Source organism: Eleutherodactylus coqui, chromosome 2 (assembly GCF_035609145.1).
Source record: "Eleutherodactylus coqui strain aEleCoq1 chromosome 2, aEleCoq1.hap1, whole genome shotgun sequence".
Taxonomy (NCBI): domain Eukaryota; kingdom Metazoa; phylum Chordata; class Amphibia; order Anura; family Eleutherodactylidae; genus Eleutherodactylus; species Eleutherodactylus coqui.
The window spans coordinates 255,271,510-255,280,413 of record NC_089838.1 but is presented as its reverse complement, the minus strand read 5'-3'; positions in this window follow the sequence as shown (position 1 = coordinate 255,280,413).

Genomic DNA, 8,904 nt, shown 5'->3' with positions numbered 1-8,904 from the left:
TTGTTGCGGCATGCCATCCGGCGCTTCCGCACACATCCCCAGGGAAGAAAAGAGAAGTCCTGCAGTGTCCTCAGCCATGGGCATGGTCGGATTCCACTGCAGGCTCCCACATGCGGAATCTGATCCGCCCGTGAGGCCTTAGTCAATTTGTTTAATGTGTGATAAAATACAAATAAATGTCTCTATACTGTTATTAAACTAAACCAAGGCTAAGATTACCAATAATAACATTACACATGGGACAAATAACCTGCCATGCCATGGACACATATTACAACCACTTAGTGTTTGACTAATACACAACACTGTTACTGAATAAAAGCATTTTACTAAGACCAACATTACCATCATACAGTAACAATATGGTGGTAGAAACCAGTTCCACACATACACACTCTGTAAACCATCTAAGCAATTATAGCACAGTGAGATTCAGTGACTTGCAGGTGATGGCTTTTCTGATTGGAGTTGCTTCCTTTCCTTTTTCTTCTCTATCCAGCCCAGACTGCCATGACAAGTTATTTTAGACATAACTTGGCTCCTCACTTTTTCAGCACCCTCCCCTTTTTCCCCACCTCTTCACAAACTAAACATCTATACTGCTACAGATATTAATAATGCTTCCCTTGGTACCTCACACAGTTATAATATCCCCTTTTATGCTCCACACAGTGGCAGCTCACCCAAACAATAATAGTTCCTTCTTTAGACTCCACGAAGTAATAGTACCTCCAGCACAGTAATAGAGCCGCTTTATTTTCCACTATACGTCTCACACAGTGATAGTGCTCAAAGGGCTTAAAGGGAACCTGCCATCACCTTTGGGCCCTGTAAACTATGTTATCTGGCTTAAAAGTGAGGGAATGGGGAGTCTGGGGAGCTGTGTTACATACATACAGGATTTGGAAAGAGTTTTTTTCTTGACACAGTGCATTCTTGTCCATGGACTGTATCTGAGATGGCAGCGTTGCCACAGTCACTGGAATGTGAGCTTTAAGAAAATAAACACCGGGTCATTCTTTTCTATTCCTGGATAAACACTAATTTTCTTTACAATGGAATGTATGCATCACTTTGTGGGGACCACTACATTTTACAATAGGTGGGTGGATAGATTAGGCTTCAGTTACACAGGACTGAGATGTTTATCTTCCATACTTTTTGCAGCCAATGCTCAGTGAGGAAACAGCGAGAGGGGATTGTGTAATTATAGTCATTGTACTTGTGGAAACTCCTGCAGGAAGAAAAGATAAGGAAAGTAATTAAAAAAATCATGTTGTGTAATAATCGTAAGGCAGAAATATAAATAAGTGAAGCTAATTTCATCCATGCATCATTTTCAGTAAATTGTGTGGTTGTGAAAACAGAAAAAGTCCAATTTCCACAGGCATGTCACTGCTGTGAATTAAGGAAGGAAGGAGGTAAAGTAAAACCCACCACACAAAGCAGAATTTTTTACGGTGCTGACTGAGGGCTCCCACACACTTGTGTTTTTGTAACGCTGCGTTTTTTGTTAACGCGATTGTCAATGGGACTTTCTAATGTTAAAAACGCAATGCAACAAGAACGCAAGTTGCGTTGCGTTTTTAACATTAGAAAGTCCCATTGACAATCGCGTTAACAAAAAACGCAGCATTAAAAAACGCAAGTGTGTGGGAGCCCTCAGGCCGCCTGTCCACAGGCGTTGCGGTTTAACGCTGTGAGAGCCGCCATGGGAGAACACCAAAGTCACCATGATTTTCCGTGATGAACCTATCATTATGATAGGTTCTTCATGAAAAACCGCGACATGCCCCAATTTTTATACATGAGCAGAAAATTGTGGCGGATTTCGCTCATGTACATCAGGCTGCACTTTCCAAAATTATCCTAAGGAAAGCGTTCATTGCGTTACACGCGTGCAGATTATCACCGCGGATTACGCAATGCAAAATCGTCTGTGGACAGGACGTCTAAGGCTGGGTTCTCACATTCTGGAATCCCGGCAGAAATCTCACGGTTTGGCCGCAGCGAAAAAACGCGAGATTTCCGCCGGGAAAGCGCTGCTTTAAAACCCGCGGCACTTGGCCACGGGTTTTGAAGCGGCTTGGCCACATGCTTTTCTGGTGCGGCCAGCGCTCCCATAGACGAGAGCGCGGTCGCCACAGGAAAAAAAAAAAAGAATATACTGCGGCCTGGGAATCCAGACGGAATTTCCGCAGCAAATCTGCCCTGTGTGAACCCAGCCTAATGCTTAGAAGTTTGTTACACAAACTTAAAGGAACACTTCCTGCGACTATACCAGACCTGGAGCATCCACGTATAACATGGATGTCCGTTCATTTGGGCAGCTGACATGTAATGCTACATTTCCTCTTCAGTTACTTTTGCAAGAAACAAGTATAGTAAGGCACGACTTCTGCTGACTTTCACCTAATGTGCATGGGTACCTTCAGTGTCCTCCATAACAGTACCAGAAGCCTCAATAACCTGCAGTGCCCCCACAACTGTGCCAGCATCCTTAGTAACCTCTATAGTAATAACATTGGTTGTCCTTATGTACCTCATAACACGGCTAACAGTCTCAGTATCCGTCATAACAGTTCTAGCACCCTCATATTCCCCCATAACAATAACATCAATCTCTGAGGCCAAAAAGAGTCCTCTTGGCTACAGTGTCTCATTGCACTGTACAACAAGCACAGTTGCTTGAGATGGAATTTGATTAGCCTCCACTAATTAGCACAATACTTACCTAATCTCTCCCCTTTGCATATCAGGGACTTGCCATGTCCAAATAAAAAGTAGTACTTACTTAACACCACCGTTGCACTTTGTTCCATTGTCTCCTATTAGATACTTGAATGTGACCTGGCCTGCTTTTCCATTGAATGTCCATCAGCAGATGAATCACTTACTACAAAGGACCAGGTGAAAAGTATCCCTGCTTCACGGTAAGTTTTTTGTTGAGTGAAAAAAAACTACTTATGTTATTATGTGAAGCTGTTTTCCGTATACAAGTATGCAGTATACACAGTAGCTCTTAAGGCCTATTTAGACCCAATGATTCTCGCTCAAAATTCACTCAAAGCTGTCTTTTGAGCGAGAATCATTGGGTCTAACTGCACTGACATCGTGCAGTTTTCGTTAACGATTCACTCATCATTGTCTTTCAGCAAGCTAAAAGACAACGTTGAGTCTTATCAGGGCCGCACGCTGAGTTCTGTATACCCCGCTCAGAGCGCTCAGCTGTATACCAGCTGAGCGCTCAGTAAACACAACAGAAGTATGCAGAAGACAGTGCTCCAGCTGTGTTCTGCATACCACACTCCGAGCGCTCAGCTGTATATTAGCTGTGTGCTCTGTGAACACAGCAGAAGTATGCAGGAGACAGCACTCCAGCTGTGATCTACATACCCTGCTCAGAGCACTCAGCTGTATACCAGCTGAGCGCTCCGTGAACACAGCAGGAGTATGGACAAGACAGTGCTCCAGCTGTGTTCGGCATACCTAGCTCGGAGCGCTCAGCTGTGTAACAGCTGAGTGCTCCGTGATCACAGCAGGAGTATGCAGAAGACAGCACTCCAGCTGTGTTCTGCATACCCCGCTCAGAGCGCTCAGCTGTATACTAGCTGAGCGCTCCGAGAAGACAACAGCTGTAAGCGGTCCCGCCATTTACACACTTATGCAAAGAGAACACTCAAAACTGTCACTGAAACTGCAGTTTGAGCGAATTTTGAGCGATCATCTTGCAGTGTAAATGCACACAATGATTATCGCTCAAAGGCCTTAGTCAGACGGGCGTTTTTTGCCGCGATTTGCGCATGCGCATGCGTCCGGCGATTTTATAAAACCATTGCTTTGCAATGGTATCGGACACATGAGCGCTTTTTATGCGCTCGTCCGATAAATTATAGAACAGAAATCGCAGATCGCACCTATCTGCGATCTGCGATTCCTGTTCTCTTCTCTATATGCGCTCAATGGGGCCGGCGGCAGCAGCGCCGACCCCATTGAGAACATATAGAAGACAAATCATTCTTCTCTGCCACAGCTGTAACAACTGTGGCAGAGAAGAACGATGTTTGCCCATTGAATTCAATGGAGCCGGCAATACAACCACTCCATTGAAAGCAATGGGCTGCCGGCGTGCGCGGGGTGAATTGTCGGGAAGGGCTTAAATATATAAGCCCTTCCCTGCAATTCATTCTAAAATGTGTTAAAATAAAAAAAAATTGTATACTCACCTTTCCGCTGCAGCCGGAGTCCAGCCGCGGCCGCTGTCAGTTCTCCTGAACTGCTTCTCGGCACTATTCAGCCGGCGGGGCTTTAAAATCCCCGCCTGCTGAATGATCTGCCTCTGATTGGTCACAGCCCTGACCAATCAGAGGCAGGTTTCACTCACACACCCATTCATGAATTCATGAATGGGTGAGTGACTGCTGCCTCTCAGCGCTGAGCCAATCAGGGGCAGGTCTGACTCACATCCATTCATGAATTCATGAATGGGTGTGAGTGAGACATGCCTCTGATTGGCTCAGCGCTGAGCCAATCAGGGGGCAGGTCTGACTCACACCCCCTTCACACCCACTGCAGGACGGCCGCGCGGAGCTCCGGCTGCCGGGAGAAGGTGAGTATATATATATTTTTTATTTTTACACATTTTAGGATGAATTGCAGGGAAGGGCTTATATATTTAAGCCCTTCCCAACAATTCATCCCGGGCTCGCCCGCAGCGCATTGCTTTAAATGGAGTCGGCTCTATTGCCGTCTCCATTGAATGCAATGCGCTGGACAGCTCCGGCCCGTTTCTAATGAAACGCGGCTAGGAGCAGATTTTCGGGCGATTTGCGGGCGACTTGTGCGCACCGGTCACGCGATTTGCGGATGCGCATTCGTCATGCGATCCGCAAATCGCGTGAAAAAACGCCCGTGTGACTAAGGCCAAAAGATGTCTTTTGAGCGAATTTTGAGTGATAATCATTGTGTCTAAAGAGGCCTTTAATTTATTTGTTTGACTAGGGGCAAATGCAAAAGTTTTTGCATCGAAGCCCTGAAGCTTTAAACAGCAGACAGATGGTGTTAGGGAAGGTTGGGTTCATACTTTGCATTTTAGCAGCATTGTTATTATTAAATTCCTGAAACACATCCAAAACAGGGAAGTGGGAGCTTTATGTACAGTACCTCCTCTCACTGCAATCTATTCTACTGTCTATCAGCATACCTTAAATAATCATAGATGTTAAGGGGCCCATGATTGTTCTTCTCCAAGCGGGCAGATCACTACCAGTTCGACCCTGGCAACAATGAACAGTGTTTACAGTTCATTACATGGCATGCATCATTGTTATTAATCAAGGTTAGATAAATTCCGGTGGCAATACCAGGGTGAATAATAATAATCTTTATTTGTATAGCGCCAACTTATTGCGCAGTGCTTAGGGTGAAATATTATTTGTCTACCTTAGAAAGAAGGAAACGCTCTCCATGTAAAAGTGGTTTCGCGTCCACAGAAAGGATTCTGTTTTCCTGCTCTGTCTTATGCTAAAATCAAACAGCGCCTAACGGATGCTATTGACTCTAATGGGGTCTGTTCGATCTATGCTCAACTGCCTGGTATTTTACCGGAATCTTGGGTAAACTGGACAAAAAATTGAAAGCCAGGATTAGATAGCATCACCACGCGATTAAAGAGAGAAAGACGGAATTACCTATGGCGGAGTATTTTTCTAGTCACAGACACAATATAGAACAGATGAAAGTTATTATACTTAAAAGCAATTTTAAGTCCCAACATCACAGAAGAATTTGGGAATATAAGTTTATATACCATCAAAAACAGTATGAATCTCTGAGTTATTTTTTTTTACATCAGTGCAGATTATGAGATATGAGAAACCGAGAGCAGAGGTAACATGTTGGGCTCGTGGTGACCCCCTAGCATCAATTTAGAGACCATAAAACTTTCACATCCCTTGTCACTGGACTAATTATTTACTGTTATGCTCATCCCTCTCTGGTATTTATCCTGTTATGGAATTTGTTTCAAGTGCAAATCAATCACACCATGTTTGTGCGCTTTCATGTGATCATGTGTAGATGTATTTATATATAACTAGAGTTTTTAGATCTGTCCCATTATGCCTGAGGAAGAAACCGAAGAAGGTTTGAAAGCTCGCTATAACATCATGTATTTTTGTGAGCCATTAAAAGGTATCATATCTGCAAGATTACTTGGTTTCTCTTACTGAGAAAAATCCCACTTTACCGGAAGCTGTGATGGAACCTCTGAGTGGAGGATGCAAAGCAAATGTGAACCCACCCTAAGGCTTCTGTTAGGTGTGTGCTTCTGGGACCTGTGGTTCTACAGGTTTCCATGAGCACAGCCTCACAGGTGAGGGTTAATTGAACTGGCTGGGTGTGGAGTTCCTCCTGCCAGCCAATCCCCACTGGTCTGTTGCATATATACAGTGGGGAAAAAAAGTATTTAGTCAGATACCAATTGTACAAGTTCTCCCACTTAAGAAGATGAGAGAGGCCTGTAATTGACATCATAGATAGACCTCAAGTATGAGAGACAACATGAGAAAACACATCCAGAAAATCACATTGTCTGATTTTTAACAAATTTATTTGCAAATTATGGTGGAAAATAAGTATTTGGTCACCTACAAACAAGCACGATTTCTGGGTCCCAGAGACCTGTAACTTCTTTTTTAAGAGGCTCCTCTGTCCTCCACTCATTACCTGTAGTAATGGCACCCGTTTAAACTTGTTATCAGTATAGAAGACACCTGTCCACAACCTCAAGCAGTCACACTCTAAACTCCACTATGGTGAAGACCAAAGAGCTGTAGGAGTGGTATCATGTTCAAATAGGATGCGCTGACTAGAAAATCAAAGGAACAGTGGACTGCATACTGGGAACTGGATTCATGGACAGACATTGCACAGCATTGCACAGCTGCTTGCAATGAGAATACTGCCCTTCAGGTTGGTGGACACAGACACCTTCTGCAACTTCATGTTCCATACTAACCAAGAGCACTAGATGCCCAGCTGCGATTTCTTTGCCCAAAAAGCTGTCCCTGCCCTGCACCACTATGTGAATGATAACATGTCCCTGATGCTGAAGAACACTGTCAGAGGCAGGGTGCACCTGACCATGGACACGTGGTTTAGCAAGAATGGACAAAGCCATTACATATCCTTAACAGCACACTGGGTCAATGTCCTACAAGTGGGACATGAAGCCGAAAGTGGTGATCTGCATTTCAGGGCACCCCCAAGAGTTGTGGTGCATTTATCCTGGTTTGTCCCTTCCCCACCCTCCTCCTCCTTCTCTTCCTCCACATCGGCACAGATATCTGTATGGGACAAAATTCCAACCTCCATACAGTGGTGCATGTGGTAAATGCCAAAATGCTGTCCTAAAACTCATAAGGTCTAAGGGAGTGCAGACATATGGCAGAAGAGCTGTTGTTGATGGTTCTGCAGGCCCAGGTTGACATGTGGCTGACCTCACACAATCTGAAGCCAGGCAAGGTTGTTTGTGACAATGGGGTCAACCTGCTGGCAGCCCTTTGCCTTGTCAATCTCACACACGTACCTTGCCTGAATCATGTGATGAAGTGCATCAAATTTCTAACCCAACTGTCTCATTTGTGATATGTCTGCATGGTGCTATTTCATGTTGCTTATGGGGCAGAGGCTAAGCCAGCAACAGAAAGTGATCATGGAGTACCAGATGGTGTATGCCATTTGCAGACACCGTTTGGAGATCGGTCACTTGATGCCTATAGCAAGGCTGCAGATCAAAGACATGTGCCTGCTTCGAGGAAGTAACCAAAGTGTTCAATCATGATGAAGCACTCATCAATATGACCATCTCTGTTGTCTACCAGATTCTAAGTGTTGTCACAGGAGGAAGAAGGGATACCAATCTCCCAACTGTCTGGCCGGTCCGCCATTTCTCAACACCATAGGGAGGGTGGCTTTAGGGAATGAAATGGGGACATCTTCTCCAGTATCCATGATGGATTATGTCATCTCCCGCGTGGATGTACTCAGATATGGCGTTGGCTCCTTTGACTTCTGGGTGTCTAGGTTGGATGAGTGAATAGATTTATATCAAAGACCGCACTGTGCCCTCAAGGTGCTGTTTCTGGTGGTGCTGCTGCTGCTCTCCTTTGCTGATTTTGCCATGTGTCCTCCTACCACGTCCCTCAAATGAAAAATATGTAAATATGGACATATGAAGCTACAGCTCTTATCTTTGCACAGAGTGTCACCTTGGATGTTGCTATAAGTGTAGCGGACAGGGAATACAATACTAACATCTGCTTTTGAGTGAATATTCCCCGATAAACCCTTTGTGATATCTAGTGAAGGGGGAAATGTGTCAGAAGAAATTGTTTTTTTCCATAGGACCGGGGAGGATTGTTCTTTATAGTGGCACGGTAGTGGTGAGTCTTCAGGATCGCAGGGATGGCCTTTTCAGGGCAACCACCCTGCATAGTAGGGCATTTTGAGGACATTACAGGGGGAGCGTATTTATCTTCCAAACTTTTTCCACCCATCTTTCTTGCGTTTGAAGATAAACTCCTTTTGGAACCTGTTAAGAACATATGACTTGGGAGAAGATATCTCTGGCGGTCCATGAGTACCACCACTATTGTAGATTGTGCCTTTCTTGTGATCTTGTATGCCACTAAATCGGAATCTTTCTTGTCCTATATGTGAAGTTGTATATCAATACATTGTTATCACTGTTGATGTCCTCCCATTCATAAGGGGTGTAGTCTCATGATCTTTTTGTGTATATATCTGTCTGGATTTTAATGCATACTTTAGAAACGTTATTATATTTTATTATCATAGATAAGAGGCTTTTGATGTAGATCGTGGTGGTGATAATTTGTTTCT